Source organism: Erpetoichthys calabaricus, chromosome 3 (assembly GCF_900747795.2).
Source record: "Erpetoichthys calabaricus chromosome 3, fErpCal1.3, whole genome shotgun sequence".
Taxonomy (NCBI): Eukaryota; Metazoa; Chordata; class Cladistia; order Polypteriformes; family Polypteridae; genus Erpetoichthys; species Erpetoichthys calabaricus.
The window spans coordinates 273,521,554-273,536,166 of NC_041396.2; the positions used below are offsets into that span (position 1 = coordinate 273,521,554).

Genomic DNA, 14,613 nt, shown 5'->3' on the forward strand with positions numbered 1-14,613 from the left:
ATTTATTAAGTATCTCATTTAGTTTTGTTGTAGGGCTATGTTTTGTTTTGTTTTTTTTCATACAAAATTCTAAATGTTACAGCTTCACCATATTTATTTAACAGATCTTTAATAAAACGATAATGTTAAATATTGTTGATTTTTTTAGTTCTTTAAACTTAATCGATACTAAATCAGTTTAAGTAGCTTAGCAAAACACTGCCTTTAATGCTGTGGTATTGTTTTGCTACTTAGTAATCGAACATGCACGTTTAGTTTTTAATTATAGTTTTTTTTTTACTGCTTTAATGATTTTTGTGTTTGGGGGGTTGTCTCTTAGCTTCACACATTTTTGCTTTTTATTAGTGTGTAAAAAGTGGTCTTTTATTAAACAAGATGACATTTAAAATGTATATACATGTATTTTAATATACACGATTCAATTCGTATTGTTCAAATAACAGCGACAAACTTTCAGCTTGCATATATTATGGTAAATAAATACATAAATAAACTACCAATTCAATTGCCAATGTATGTTGACGTTTATCTGACTTCTGCTGGCATTTGGCAAAACCGAACATCCCCAAATGCATGAAGTGGGCCGAAAAAGTACATGCTTCATTCTGTCACATACGCTATTTGCATTCACACATTCGCTGAAACTGTTATTTTCATTTATTACAGAAACCGCAAATGTCAACAACTCAGCAGTATAAATTCAACCAGTTACACTTTGCTGTTTGCTCAGAACGTCATTGAATTATTCCTCCACAACCAGCGCTCAGTAGCAGGTGTTTTAATACTTCCGCCTTATAATTGACTCCACCTTCTGACACGACGAGTGGCTACCTAATGTGATTGACACGTGTTCGTCATTTTTCCCGTGATGCTCGCCTCTCGTTCTCATTGTGTCACGTGGTTGTTTAAGCAGTTGGTGTTCCAAACGTCGAAGAGTTACAGAAAAGTTATAAAGTGTGTTTAAAATAGGGAGCAGTTTAAATTACTTTATCTTTTGAGGGCAATTGAAATTACTTATTTTTGTTCTGAAATAAGAAGTAAGTTCCCTTTATCTGTTTTTTTTCTTTTGTTGAAATGCAAAGATACACTTCAGTTTATTTCGCCAGCTGCTCTTGAAACGATGTAAACGATATTCATTTTAAAGTAAGATAGGATGTCATTGATTACATCTTGCCTGAAGAAGGGGCCTGAGTTGCCTCGAAAGCTTGCATATTGTAATATTTTTAGTTAGCCAATAAAAGGTGTCATTTTGCTAGGCTTTTCTCTACATTCATAATGGCTAACATGGTACAACACCCTAGTACTAAAGTAAGATAGAAAAGCGAGGCATTTTATATTTGTCATTGGATACTTTTGGTTAAAAAAATCGTAATATGGTTATATAAACATTTAAGCGAAGCTAAATTGGTTACACGACTTTTACTGCCCTCGTGTTATAGAGGTTTTTCAGGGCCGAAACAGATAGATAGGCCTTGGAGAGATAAAAGCACGTGCTAAGCGGTTTTCAAACGCAAATGAGAAATTCGCGTTCTTTTACTGGTAACAGTACCAGCGTGTCAAACCCATTTTTGTGCTTTTTTCAGTGCTTTGTGGGTGCAAAAGTCAAATTTCTTGCTTATTGTGCATGTTTCAATTAGTCTGCACTGATTTTCATTTTTTGCAATGTTTATATGTAAATTTTGTAAAGCAGTTTTCCCTACTTTCAAGCCATATGTAGACCATTGTATGCTTCACAAAAGTGAAGCACATGCAACTTTTTCATGTGGCCTTGCATCTTGTAAACGTGAATTTATGAAATACAATGCGTTCAAAAGTCATGTCTACAGAAATCATGCAAAGTACACACTCCCCAAATTGCTCAGTGATCTGGGGTCATTTGTATGCACTTCATTGTTGTGCAAAAAGCAATGCAAAGATGAAAAGGATCTTTTTTTCCATCTTAGGTTACATATGGCCAAGAGTGAAGTTGTGACCTGCCCTTACAAAGGCTGCACAAAGAGTTTTAAGATTAAGTCTTCATTTACTGCACATATCTCAAGAAATCACAAGTCTAATTCTAGGAATAGTAGTTGTGCCTCTGGTCAAAGTTCTTCTAGTATAGCATATGAAAGCGGCTTGACAGAAAACCCCACAAAGGATGACATAGGTCAGGGGTGGGCAAATTCATTCCTGGAGGGCCGCAGTGGCTGCAGGTTTTTGTTCCAACCCAATTGCTTAATAAGAAGCACTTATTGCTCTAGAAACACTTCTGCTTCATTTTAGTTATCTCCCTCGTTAAGATTATGAACCCTTATTGCTTATTTAAGTCTTAAACAGCTGCATTCTTGGTTTTTAATTGCTCCTTATTAGCAATAAGATGCAAATGACAAAAGAAAGCAGCAGTTATCCATTTAGCTTGTTACCATTTACACCTGTGTGTATTTATCGTGCTCTATTTGGTTTAATTAAATACTTGGAAGAAAAGAGGAGAAAAAAGTGAAGGATTGAGAATTACCCATCCGTTTTACACTTCAAAGTATTTGGATGATATCCTTAGAATGGAAAAAAAATCTAGGATATGAGAATGACTTGACATAGCAGAGTTAAAGCACTAACAAGCCATGAAATGTAATTATTGGCAAGGATTGTTTTCTAATTAAGCAACTGGGTTGGAACAAAAACCCGCAGCCACTGCGGCCCTCCAGGAATGAATTTGCCCACCCCTGACATAGGTGATGGTGTGGAAAATCTAGAACAGCTATACTTAAGGAACCTGGCAATGTTTTATTTAAAATTGCAAGTTAAATATCTGGTATCATCTTCCACAGTCCAGAGGATTGTGGAAGAGATGGAAGACTTGAATGCCATATCTCAGAAATATATAAAACAGCTGGAATTGGAACTGAAGAGCAAGTCATCAGTGTCGCATGAAAATGTGTGTAGCATTATGAATATACTTCCCAACTGTGACTTGTTTTCTGCCTCAAATGCAATATCTTTAAGAAGTGTACACACAAGAAAAAGTTTTTATCAATCATATTTTAATTATATAAAACCTGAGACTGTTTATTTTGGCACTGATGAAAACCGAAATCAAAGATATTTACAGTATGTACCTCTAAAGTTAACATTATTAGGGCTTTTAAGCAATAAAGATGTACTAAAAAATGTACATGGAGAAGTGTTTTGGAACCATGGTCCAGTATTTTTTCTGACATACAGTACATGATGGCTCTGTGTATAGGTCAAATGTTCTGTTCAGCCAGTCTACCTCTGCAATACAGCTAGTTCTTTTTCAAGATGCATTTGAGATTGTCAATCCTCTTGGCTCAGCTAAGAAAAAGTACAAAGTTCTGGCTGTTTATTTGACTCTTAGAAATTTTCAACCTCATCATGTTTGTAATACTGACGACATGCAGCTGGTGATGCTGTGTCATGAGAAAGATTTAAAATGATTTGGCCAGGAAAAGGTGTTCTCAAAATTAGTAGAGGACATTAAGAACTTGGAGGAGTATGGTGTGGAAATTTCTGATTGCTTGTTAAAGGGCAGTCTGTTTTGCATTGTTGGTGATTATTTGGGATCTCACAGCATTGGATGATTTACTGAAAATTTCAGTATCAGTGAGTATTTTTTGTAGGTACTGCCTTGTAAAAAGAAATGTCTTTGTAAGAGATGATTGTGCTACGGGTCCTTTGCGTTCAGTGGAGCAGCACAATGTAGCAGTTAACATGATGAGAGCTTCTGAGATTTCAGAAGTTGAAGGAATTACGTTTAACTCATTGTTTAATGTGCTACATTTTTTTCATGTTTCACAACCTGGTCTACCTCCATGCTTAGGTCATGATCTATTCAAAGGTGACGTTTCCAGTGATTTAGCTCTGTGCCTGAAGTACTTTGTACATGTTAAAAAATGGTTTTCTGTTTCTCAGTTAAATAGACGCATTGTGCAGTTTATGCCGGGTCAGATGCCAGTTCCAAGCCTTGTGAGTTTGGAGGGAAAAATGATAAACTTTGTGGACAGGCAGTACAAAACTGGAATTTGCTGAGACTTTTACCTGTGGTAGTAGGTGATATAATATTAAACTACAGTGATTCTGTTTGGCAGCTTATAATGCAGCTTGGAGAAATTGTAGCATTAGTATGTGTACCACAGATATCTACTGCACAGGTTGCATACTTGGAAGTGATTATAATGGAATATCTTGAAATGAGAAAAGAGTTATTTCCTGAAAAGCCTCTGAACCCAAAGTACCATTACTTAAGGCATTATGCTGCTTTAATTCTTAAATTTGGTCCACTTATACACTTATGGACAATGAGATTTGAAAGTAAGCATTCCTATTTTAAGAGGTGTGCTAGATGTTTTCAGAATTTTAAGAACATTTGTCAAAGCCTTGCTGAACATCATCAGCTACTTCAAACCTATCTTTTTTCTGGGACTTTCTTTTCTGCTGACTTAGAAATAAGGAAAAGTATCCCTTTTTGTGCCAATTTGTACAATGAAACTATGCTTAGAGCATTGGGGGGTTTTGATTTTGATGAGACAGATACAGTTCTGTCAGAGGAGGTGCAATTTAAAGGTACACTATACATAAATGGGATTTTTCTTGATTCTAAATAAAGGTTCAGATTTGGAATTTGGTGAAATTGAGATAATGGTAATCAAGGATAGTAAAAACCTGCATTTTTTTTGTTAGAAAATATTATTCTGCATTTTTTACCACATCTTGGTTTGTTTCAGATATACCAGGACGCTGAGTGTATACAGTCTGTACCTTTTGAATGTCTTGGTGACTTTTATCCTTTGCCAGCTTACAGAAGTCATGGAACTTCCATCATTTGCCTGAAACACATGCCATTATCAGTTTAATTTCTATTTTAAATCACACGGGGGATGTACAATATATTGTTTATACTGTTTGTAAATAGACTTTTTTTGACAGATTAGAAAACATACCTTTCTTTACAGTTACAAATATGGAACAGGACAGAAATTGCACTCAGTTGTATGCTTTTATCAGATCAGTTTTCCCAAATTTGAACAATGAAGATTTGAAAGTTATTGTAGAGAAGATTCAGGATTTGAGAGTATACCACACAGAAGATGTCAAGTACATAAAGGAGGAAGAACTGCTTAGTGTTCTGAAACCAGTTCAAGCACGGAAACTGATTTCCAGCAATTTAGTCACAAGTGAGTATAATTCATTGTTTGTGGTAGATTCTGTTCTTGGGCATCTTTGTTTGGGCAATTCTTCATCAATATATTGCATTAACCTGAGCCAATATCTAATATATTTTACCAAAATTAGAAAAAGTTACTCTTTTTTAATAATTGTAAATGCCTTTAATGGCCATGCCAGTTATCTTTTTTGCTTTCATTTTTAAGGTGAATATTTTAATCCCAATCCCTGTGGTTATTCACCCCTGTCACTGAAATGTCTCCATCTAGTTCGTGTTGTTCAAACATTAGTGGAGGTGGAGTAGACTCTGGTACCACTAGTAACCGCTGGATAGATGACTTTTGCATACCATGGACAAAACTGCCATCTGATTTAATGGGATATTTGGAAAGAGGGGAGAGACTGCCCCCAAAAAGGCGAAGAGAACTGATTAGAATTGTGATAAGTGAAGTAATGTCAGTGTGCAAGATGCCGTTGAAAAGACACCTAATACATATAGCAGCAAAGATGGTTAAGAAATACCTCAAGTCATTAAAGGATGTGATTGAAGGAGAAAGTATTGGTAGTGGATATGACTCCTTACTAAAACAGCTTCATGCAAGAGCAGAAAATGTTAAAACGGGATGACCACGCAAAAAGTAAAAGGAAGAAAGCAACATCCAGTGGAAGTGATCCTGACGAAGTTTCACGACATCAGCGTGCCTGCATACAAGACACGTATGGCTGTGTGAATTGGTGTCCTGATCAGATGCCACTGGAAGAAACAGTAGAAACCCAAAAATGTCATAAGAGAGAATTGAAGAAAATGTTTCTTGAGGGAATTCAAGAATCATCAATTATATCCCAGAAAATGGTGGTAACATCATATTCGCAGAGAAAAGGATATAATTAACAATGTGGCAGTTGAAACGCTTAAAACCGAATGGCCTTTCCTTTTTGAGAAAATTGGTATTATAGTTCACTTTAAGCAATTAACTGGAATTCATTTAGAAGAAACAATGAGGGAATCCTTTACAACTAAAGGAAAGAGAGTTCTGGCCTACATGAGAAGCCTTGGAAGTGATAGACACAGAAAAGTTGTTGAAGTAAATGCCTTGTTGAAGACTGCTGAAAAAGCAACTTGCAGCAAGCTACATGAGGTTCCGGGCACAGTCTTGCTCTTTTTTGCATATTTCAATGAAAACGAAAATGTGATGTTCTACCAAGTCAGTGACACATGCTTAGCAAATGAGGTATCTGTGTCTGCTCTTCCAGCATCACCGTGTATCATTTTTTGTGGTGAGTATATAAGATGCTGAACTTCTTTTATATATATTTTCCAACACAAAATGTTAAATATTAAAGTATTTTGTTCAATGTTCATATTTTTCAGGAGACACTCTGCTGACTGTGAGTTGCTTCATGTTAAGTGTTGATAAAAATGTTGTCAAAGTGAATATTCCAGTATTTTTAGAGGCCTTCGAGATGATGTTTGCTGCTTACTACATTTTCAATATTCAGTATCCATCTGATGTAGGATCAACACTAGAATTCATACAAAGGCAAGTTTTAGTAAAACTCTATAGGTAGCTTATGCATTTCAGTTGTTTAATGGCATTATTGATTACATATATGTGTTTGTATGTATGTTTGTAGGTATGTAAAAGGTGGTCTGATATAATTGATATTATTGTATGTGGATGGTCAGTTTTCAGACATTGACTGTACTGGAAAGTTACAAGCACCTTGTGGTGTGACCGATGCAGAAGCAATATCCAAGAATTAACAACCGTACTGGTATCATGTGTCTCATTATATTTTCACTTTGACTGTATCTGCCATTACTTCTGGATTCCCAAATATAAAACATTACAATTTTTTTATGTTCACTTAAACTATAACTTTATTTACCTCAGGTGTTTTGCCAACATCAACCCAGAAAGGCACAAAAGTTTAGCGAAGCAAGTCAAAGAAACAGTATGCTGTAAACCCAAGAGTGCTCACCTTAATTTCTGCAACTGCAGATTTTGAATGGAGGCAATGAAATCAAAAGTATTAACTGAAAAAGGAAAGTTTTCATAATATTTTAAATGACCAGAGTATTATGATTAAAACAGATATTTTGAGAACATATCTGTGGCTTTATGCACTATTTACATGTTGCAATATTGCATGATTGTTTTATTTAATAACAAGTAAGCCTGCGATTCGCTAGCGAATCGGATATCCAAGAATGGCAATCAGTTTCTGTTCTGTCTGATATCTGGATGGATGACATATCATGGAAGGTGGGTGCGTCTGGGGAAATGTCATTTAATTATATAAGCATATCTGTAGTGGAGACGTGATTCCGTTGCCTTTGCTGACACCGACTGCTGGCATGGTGGAGCACAGCAAGTTCAGTTTACAGGTTGTGGTGTTCGTGTGCCAGCCACTGAGTCTGGAAAGCCGCTGGGTTAGAGTCTGTGACCGTTATGTGATCTGTATTACTGGCACAGTGGATTAGAGCAAGTGTAGCTCACAGGTTGTGTTGTTTGGGCGCCACCTACTGACTCTGGGAAGCCGCCACGTTTTGGGAAGTCGCTGCGTTAGACTCTGGGGCAGACGCCAAACTGAATGACCGTTATGTGATCTGCATTACTGGCACAGTGGATTAGAGCAAGTCTGGTTTACAGGTGGCGGGCTCGTTGCAGTGCGCATGACATCCAATTTACAACGTTCTCGTTTCTGTGTTTTCTGTGGCTGTGTCGTTCGCTATGGGTGGGCTCGTTGCAGTGCGCGCGCGCTTTGATGCGCCCTGCATCCATCCGGTTTACAACCTTCGGTTAGTAATATGGATAAACTTTTCCCAAGAGAGTTGACCTTTAAGGTATAGTGTAGCTAGGTATTGATGACTTGAGCCTTGAAATTGCACTATTTGAATGGCTGAGGTCAAGCCTGAAAGAGTTTACTACGGGTTCAAGGTTTTTGACTTTTAAAGAGACAGTAAGGGCAAATGATATGCCTCTTTGAGTAATAATAGTCCAACATCATGCCTTCTGCATCTGTACATACATCGTCAAGGTACTCAAAGTTGAACATTTGTGTCACAGTAATATGGTGGTTAGTGAAAACAGCATACTTGGTCTATTGCTTAATCTGGTCTGCACCTATCTGTCAACACTGAATTTTTTCATTGGGCTGGCTTTGCTACAACATCTGAAATTCTGCCAACCAATGAGGTCAAATATTTTATGGATACTTGGTGTCCAGTTTTGAGTTGGAACGTATTAACATCTGTGTTTTTTAAAGCCAGACAATGAACAAAGACTGAGTCAGAGACAGGAACTTTGGGGAAGACAAGACTAAGCTCTGTACCAAGTATGCTCTATTTTCACTAACCACCATGTTACATGCGACACAACCAAACTTTCAAATATGAAAATCTCACAGATGTTTGTAGGGATACAAAACCACTCTGAGACAAACTGAATGTAATGGGCATTAAGGGTCAGCATGAAGTATTACATTCAAATTTGCAAAAGTGAAACTTAAATGTAACCTTTTTGACAAAAGGAGTCACTGTTCAAGTAAAGTGAAGTAGTTATTAAGTTTTTGCCTTTCCATTTCTGTTAATGTTACATTGAGTGAGAGTAAAATTGTGCAATTGTTAATATTTTTATGTACTGTTCCTGTATTTCTGCATAAGCCAACTTCTCTGCAAAGAGGCAAATTCAGGAGAAAATTGTTTATTAAGGTAACCTGACAGATTAGCTGGCTGCTACTTGTGTGTGTATACATATAAGTGTATAAGTATAAAATATATACAAGTATGTAAATATATGTATATGTATGTATGTATATTATATATATATATATATATATATATATATATATATATATATATATATATAGTGTGTGTATATGTATATATATTTTTATTATTATGTAAGTATGTATGTACACTTGTACTACAAGTGTAATTATAAGTATGGTTATACTATAACTATTACAATCCTCTGACAAAAATCAATGTATGCATCATTTTAAATATTCTGTTTTTTCAAATCTGTGGTACTATCTTGATTATCACCAGTGTTAACTAACTGCTCAGGGAAAAACAAGACAATGGAAAACTACCCACATGATTTAGTAATGTGTGTGTGAGAGAGAGATGTAGAGGTCAAAAAAAATTTTTAATATTCATGGTGTGTTTTTGAAGGGTGGTGTTTTTTTTTTTCAGATAAGTTAAATTGTAAAATTGTAATAGTGGGAGATTGAGAATAGGAGGTATCCAGCTAATTTAGCAAATTACATTCACAGTGAATTGTAACCTGAAATAAGTTCAGTAGTTTTTGTAGTAATCATTTTAAAATATTTTACAATACTTTGACAGTTATATTGTTTTTTAAAATTATATAATTCATATTTCCATAAATGTAATGGGAAGGCAGTGTTTGTTTCATTAAAAGAAAACTTATGCAATTTCTTCAGATGTATTAGATTGATTATATTTTTGTTAAATGTTTCAACTTCAAAATAAAATTGTTCAGCTTTCATTGTGTACTTTATTACTACAGCTGGTGTTGAAACTAAATTTCTCTCTTTTTTTTTAATACAAGTTATATTAATTTTCTTAACGTGATTGACATACTGATGAAATTGATTGAGTCAATGCAATTTAACAGTTTAAAGAGTTTAACCATAAACGCCTAAACTCATTTTCTCATACTACAAATTTAAGATTTTTTTATGGTGATGTTCAATATACCTGAACTGTTAACACTTCGAAAAATGTTTAAAAACTTTTTAAAAAATTACATGGGCAGTAATTTTAAAGTTCCATATTCAGAACTAATGGTTAAAATACATTTAATGTATGAAGTGGTACTCTTCAATTTAACGTAAATCATAAAATTTTAATTATGGACTGCATTAATTTTACGGAAACAAATGTTAAAGTGATCTATGTTTGTGACCGTTTTTTTGACGGTTAAACGACTGGCAGCCTAACCGTAAAAATATTGTGAAATTTTTTACAGTGCATGTTCTGGTCTGGAATGTCAAAGCAAATAGAGGCAGTTGTAGCAAAGTGTCAAATCTGTCTGGAACGCTGTCCATTGAGGACCAAAGAACCCATGATACCTCACCGCAAGTTGTAGGTACAGATATATTCACATGGAACAGTGGAAACTACCTTGTAACTGTTGACTACTATAGCAGATATTTTGAATTAGACCAACTTCTCACCTCTCCACATCAGCAACTGAGATACGCAAGCTCAAAGCAGCCTTCGCCAGACATGGCATTGCAGAGACATTAATATCAGACAATGAGTTTGAGAGGAGTTTGAATCATTTGCCAAGTCGTGGGAATTCACACACATCACAAAGTCCACAACACCCACAGAGTAATGGTCTTGCTGAAAGAACTGTGCAGACCGCCAAAGCACTTCTGGACAGAGCTTATAGAGATGGAAAAGACCCATATCTCAGTTTGTTTGAATAACGTTAACACGCCAGTGGACAATTTTAAGTCTGTACATAAACTTCTGTTTTAGCAGCCTTTTAGCTGAAAATATCAATTGTTTCAACGTTCAAGGCAATTTTTATGAATATTGTTGTATTGCTGTAAATTTATAATGGTACTGAAAACTTACTTTACATAGTGTTAGTATATCTGCATAAGGAACACTCCCTTTGCAGCAGCACTGCATTGTTTTTGATGACCCCACACCTTTGGAGCTTGAAGTTCCTGTTTCTCAAGGTAAAATGTCTGTAGGTGCTTTGTTATTATGGAAGCTGAGTTATGAAGTTTTTTTAGAGTGAGTCAGTAGCGCACCATCCATTACACAAAAAAACTTTCCCTTTCCAATAGACAACATGAATGATTCTACTAAACATTAAAATTGCATCAATGGATAAAAATGATGTTTTATGTGCCTGACTGCAAAATGATTGGAATCTTGAGTAGTCATTTAGCGCTTAAGTTAGATTTTTTTCACGAAGTTGTTTAAACTTGTTTTAGTAAATATACTGTAAATTACTGGTTACTGAATTGCTGTAATATTACAGTTAACATGTAAAAATTCAGGAAATTAGTCATTTAACAGCATTGTACTGCTACGTCACATGAGTTTTGTGACCCAGATTACTGTGAAGTCAAGGAATGGTTCAGTATTTTGGTTGTAATCTTAATACATACTTCGCCTGCCTCCTCACTCACGTCCGTCTGAAGCCGAATGCGCAATCGCCTTCTGCGCAGCTACCCGAAAAACCTTACGAGACCGACATCCAACCCCAACATCGCGGCAGCTTTACGGCCGCAAAAATTCAAAGAGAAAGGCGACTTCGATTAAAGCTCTAGAGGCCTGAAAGGCAATTTCGACTACAGCTCGAGGCCTAATTATGCATTCTGATTCAATTACGCATTCATTCAATACACCTATATCAGGTTTGTGGTGCTTATACTTATTACTATTCCATATTGTACTGGAACATTCATCATTCAATATTATACTATATAGGCCTGGAAAATTAATCAACTAACAGTACAAGCCTGTACAGTAATGAGTAAAGCGGACTACAATCATTACAAAACAACTTCGTTACTTATCATTTGTTCTTCATACACTGCTGACACAAACTCATGCCCGTTTCATCTTATGTTGTCAAAACGGGCTCTTTGTTTAGTATACAATAATCTGCTACAGTGAAATGCACTGGAAGTAATGCAATTAGCCAGTAATTTATTGTAAATGTTCAGTCAATTTTTACAGTGCAATGAACATGAATGCATGATTAGTAACATATACTGATCGATTGAAAGTGCACATTTGAACCCTAATTATCAAACCCGCGGATAGAAGTGATTAGGACCGCTGTGTGGAAAGAACGTATTTCTAACATCTGCAGAATGCTAAAGATGGTACAGAAATACAGCTGCAACTGTTAGTACACAGACAGAGAAACACACACGTCAGATACCCATATAAAATAGAGATCCACGCATTGCTGACCCGCAAGCTTACCATTTTAATTCCGTGATCGATAGAAAGAGGCATAGCATGAGGCTCAAAGAGATCAGAACCAGGACTAACAGGAACCTTTTCTTAGTCATAGCAAAGTGAAGCATAGCGACGTTTGAGACCGGCAGAGTGTAGTTTTTGCTTTTACCTAGCGCACCGCCACACCCGTTCACACCCATTAACGACTTAAAGAAAGGTGGAACGCACTGCGATGGAGTTTGGATGTTCTCACCGTATTTGCGTGTGTTGGGATCAGAGCTTAAAATAGCAGCCTGACATCCCGATCATACTGAATGTGGGATGTGGATGGAGTTTTGAATATAGATGGAGATTAGGAGGGGTTGTTTTGGGGCTCTCTTTTTGTGTGTTGGTCTCTGTTAAGTTGAAACAAGCACCAAATAAGTTTTTAATAAAGTTAACTTTGGAACCTTCGAGCCTTGTGTGTCGCTCCCTGTTGTAAATTAGGACAAGGGAACTCAGGGACAGGGTTTTACACCAGAGCACGTCGATCTGGCCCTGGAGCTTCACACCACTGGACACGAGGAAGAAGAAGCTCCCCTGCGTCACCCCGACCACGGTCAGGAGACAGGCAGGAAAGGTAACACTGGGGGCTCGTCCGGGATTATTCCTGACAGCATTGGTGAGTGACACGAAGCTTGTAAGACTGAAAGAAACTTGGTGCTTTCTCTCGGTGGAGTGTGTAACTGGAGGATTTTAAATGGCGACAAAACTCGGGGTAGACGCTGAACTGAGAGCAGAGTTTTCCAAAGCCACCTCGATTAGCACCAACCCTTTTAGGACATCGCCCACGCAAGACGAAACTATGTACCACCGTTTTCCACTAGTAAACTGGGAGAAGAGAGTCGAGGATGGGATTGTCGGACGGGAACCTGAGCGCCATTGTAACCCTATCGTGCAGGCGGGGTGGACCTATCTCCGAGAACGTGCGGACTCGGTCGCTATAATGCCTGAACTGTTTTGGGAAGAGTATTACTCGACGATTCGACCGCACACCTCTGGAACCAATCCTTTTATTTCGTATGTGACTTACGAAGATACGTATGACAGCGGGATCGACACTCGGGTCTCATACAGAGGACGCCATGCCCAAAATGAGAATATGAGCCAATCCACTGTGGGCGTGTCTAACGTGCCTTGCGCTACCGTGACTTGTGGTGCTGCCTGTATTAACCCTTTCCTGTCTGCCAACTTCCAAAGTTTTACAGAGAGCACACCTGTGAACGCTGTGCAGCGCTGTTCATTAAAGAGCAGCACTAGGGACCTGCATTTCACACGGGGGGTGTCCTGGATAAATGATCACCTTGTGCTGCCATGTGATTCAGTTGGCCAGGTTCTTTTCTGTGAAGCCGATGAGTGTGAAAATTCTCTATAGGGACATGGGAAGCCTGCAACACGTAGCCAGCCAGCACGACATGAGCAACATGATATCCATCCATCCATTTCCCAACCCGCTGAATCCGAACACAGGGTCACGGGGGTCTGCTGGAGCCAATCCCAGCCAACACAGGGCACAAGGCAGGAACCAATCGCGGGCAGGGTGCCAACCCACCGCAGGACACACACAAACACACCCACAAAACCAAGCACACACTAGGGCCAATTTAGAATCGCCAATCCACCTAACCAGCATGTCTTTGGACTGTGGGAGGAAACCAGAGCGCCCGGAGGAAACCCATGCAGACACAGGGAGAACATGCAAACTCCACGCAGGGAGAACCCGGGAAGCGAACCCGGGTCCCCAGGTCTCCCAACTGCGAGGCAGCAGCGCTACCCACTGCGCCACCGTGCCGCCCGCAACATGATATTTTCTGTGATAGTGGGGAAGATGAAGTTTCTACTTCCATAGAAAGGATCCCAGTGCTGAGACCTGGGGCCTCATGTATAAAGAAATGTTGCGTACGAGCGTTTCCACGCTCAAATCGCGATGTATAAAACCTAAACTTGGCGTAAAGCCACGCACATTTCCACGGTACCTCATACCTTGGCGTACGCAATTTATCCGCCCGGTTTTGCAGACTGGCGGCACCCAGCGTCAAAGCAGTGCTACTGTTCCTGTGTGATCACCCTTTCTTTCTTAGATCCACATTCCTGGCGCGGCTTTATAAATACACTGAAATTAACTGCATTTTGTTTATTAGTGTAATGCATCTGATTGTAATTAACCTGTAGCAATATAATGGTCCAGGGAATAGCCATAGTATTCCAAATACCATAACTGCTTTAAGCGTTGTAACTCTCACTGCATCTTCTTCTTTTTTCAGCTGCTCCCGTTAAGGGTTGTAAGAGCAGATCATCTTTTTCCATATTACTCTCACTGCACCACTCGGAGTATTTATATCACTGTATCTGAGTGGGAAATCACAGCAGCAGCTGATCGGAAAGAGAATTATCGGTACACAGCATGAAGCAGACGCTGCCTAAGCCACAGCAAAATGCTTTAGAGACTT

General features: G+C 38.0%; 1 protein-coding gene and 1 long non-coding RNA gene across 2 annotated transcripts in view; one reads left to right on the forward strand and one right to left on the reverse strand.

Annotated features, from left to right (window-relative positions):
* Positions 1 to 14,613, reverse strand: part of LOC114648954 (alpha-N-acetylneuraminide alpha-2,8-sialyltransferase-like) — a 258,331-nt gene that overhangs the window by 178,116 nt on the left and 65,602 nt on the right. The window lies entirely within an intron of this gene.
* LOC127527235 (uncharacterized) lies at positions 3,949 to 7,700 on the forward strand. The gene is made up of 3 exons (XR_007934542.1): positions 3,949 to 5,171; positions 5,367 to 5,406; positions 6,300 to 7,700. It is a non-coding gene; the product is annotated as an uncharacterized LOC127527235 (long non-coding RNA).